Source organism: Podarcis melisellensis, assembly GCF_964234715.1.
Source record: "Podarcis melisellensis genome assembly, chromosome: 8".
NCBI lineage: Eukaryota > Metazoa > Chordata > Lepidosauria > Squamata > Lacertidae > Podarcis > Podarcis melisellensis.
Window position 1 is genome coordinate 327,533 of NC_138540.1, and position 2,417 is coordinate 329,949.

The 2,417-nt window shown below is 41.6% G+C and overlaps 1 long non-coding RNA gene across 1 annotated transcript; it reads left to right on the plus strand.

Annotated features, from left to right (window-relative positions):
• The first annotated feature begins 303 nt into the window (after window positions 1-303).
• Window positions 304-1,283, plus strand: LOC309375587. Its single transcript, XR_014170962.1, has 3 exons — window positions 304-350; window positions 677-840; window positions 1,198-1,283. It is a non-coding gene; the product is annotated as an uncharacterized lncRNA (long non-coding RNA).
• Window positions 1,284-2,417: the final 1,134 nt, after the last annotated feature.

Consider the following 2,417-nt stretch of genomic DNA (forward strand, 5'->3'; position numbering starts at 1 on the left):
GAATTCGTATAAGGGATACGGGGTCGATCTTAGGGAATTATATAAAATATAAGGAGAAATGGTTAACTAAGGATAACAAGACAAACTAATTTGGAACAAATGTGTTATTTAAAATTACAAATAAGGTTTTTAAATTTGGGGAAGAATTTGTGGAATTAATTAAGGGAAGTGGGATACAAGAGGGGGAGGGGGGAAGTTCAGGAAAGATGTTATTGAAGCTAAGCGTAAATTATATCTATCTCTTCTTTCTATCTTTCTTTTTCATTGTGGAAAATCTTAATAAATACTATATATATAAAAAAAGAAATTCCAGAGGATCTAAAACTTTATCGACATCACAACAAGTTAAGGTGAGTAAATGAGGTGAGTAAAGTGGCAAAGTAAAATCTGCTAAAATTGCAATTACACTAAATCTATGTCGGCACATTCTTAGGCGTTAGCTGGCTTCACAGCAAAGATATAAACAGATTACACAATCCCCACTGTAGCATGTAATGCAGCCTCTGGTGAAATTATTGTCCCATTGAACACTAAATTGATCCTAGTAACAAGACTAAGAAGTCTTGACTGAACTTCAAGTTCAGTCCCAGCCAAACTTTATTACAAAATGCACATGGTCCAATACTGTGCGGTTATATTAATCAACAAAATTGTTTTCTTCATTTTTGGGGAACAGATGTGGTGAAGCAGTGGAGAAAAATAAATACCTGATTACTGCTAACCAAAGGGAATATCAACAAGAACTGAAAAAGAACTACAACAAGTTGAAAGAGAACCTCAGACCAATGATTGAGAGGAAGAACCCAGAGCTGTATAAACCTATTGTGAAAGTATTTCAAGGTGTAAGAAACACCCTTTCCCCCACATGCCAATAACCATAGCAAAATACAGCACAGGACGGGGGTAGCCAGTGTGGTTCACTCCAGATGATGTTGGACTGTCAGCCTCAGTTATGGAATAGTCCAACATTTGGAGGGAACCACATTGGTTAACCAAAATCTGAAGGCAACCCTGTATTAAAAAAAAATTATTGTCTAATGTTTTACAATTTTTTATGTACTGTAAGCCGCCCACAGTGGCTGGGGAAACCCAGCCAGATGGGTGGGGTATATGATGATGATTGTGATTACTGCTGATACTACTACTTACATACTTGTCCAGTCATTTCTATTCTCATTTTCTTCTTATTTATTTTAGGGGCTCTTTCCCTAATTCTAGTTTTAGGAAATATGAAATATGAAAATCTGCCTCCACAGAACAGTTAAAAGCAGCATCATGAAAAGGAGCTACAGTGGTGCCTCGCAAGACGAAAAGAATTCGTTCCGCGAGTCTCTTTGTCTTGTGGTTTTATCGTCTTGCGAAGCAAGCCCATTAGCGGATTAGCGGATTAGCACTATTAGCGGCTTAGCGGGCTTAGCGGATCAGCTGATAAGCGGCTTAGCGGATCAGCTGTTAAGCGGCTTAGCGGATCAGCTGATAAGTGGCTTAGCGGCTTGGGAAAGGGGGGGTGAAAAAACCCCCGCAGGAACTCGCAAGACATTTTCGTCTTGCGAAGCAAGCACATAGGAAATTCATTTTGCGAAGCACCTCCAAAACGGAAAACCCTTTCATCTAGCGGGTTTTCCGTCTTGCGAGACATTCATCTTGCAGGGCACCACTGTATCTACTTGCAGTGGATCAAATACAAGAGGATATGCAAATGCTGTTCAAAATCATAACATTTCCCCACAATTTCTCATGAACACATTTTGGAAAGATCGCATTCTGTACAAGACTCAAGAAGGAAGAGTTATAACTCATCACATCTTCTAAGGGAGTGGGTATTGAAACTAGTTACAGAAAAACAGATATTTTATTATAAATTGACATGGATATTTGCACGCATAGAGAAAAGAGTTTTGTGTTTTCTCAAATATTCTAAAGGCCAGTTGGAGGGAGGGCATTTAGGGTTCCTGATCAATTCTAACAGGGAACTGAGACTGAACCATTTGTGCACCATTTGCTTGAATTGCCTAAGACCTATATGGTCTGGGGACAATAAAGTCTGACGTGTCACTTTGCTTCTGCTTGTGAAGTAAGCTGCGCCAGTGAGACAGTTGAGAAAGGGGGATGTAATGGTTCTCGGGGTTGCTCGTGTGTAAGTTGCCGCCACTCCTGACTACGTTACCTGGTTGAACCCTTTCTGTCTGGACAGCCTTTCACTTCGTGGCTGTCTCAGTCGCTGGCAGAATCCGTCAGTGGGCGTTTCTTGAACTTCTTCCAGCAAAGAAGTTCTTTGACGCCAAGTCTCTTCCTACTCTCCCTGCGCGGAAGTCTTCTGCGCAGGGAGGGTGTGGGCAGCGGAGTACCCGTGCTCTCCCCGCTGGTCTCCAGTGAAGAGTCCTGGAGCCTCCTCTCCGATTCCCCCATCTGCCCCC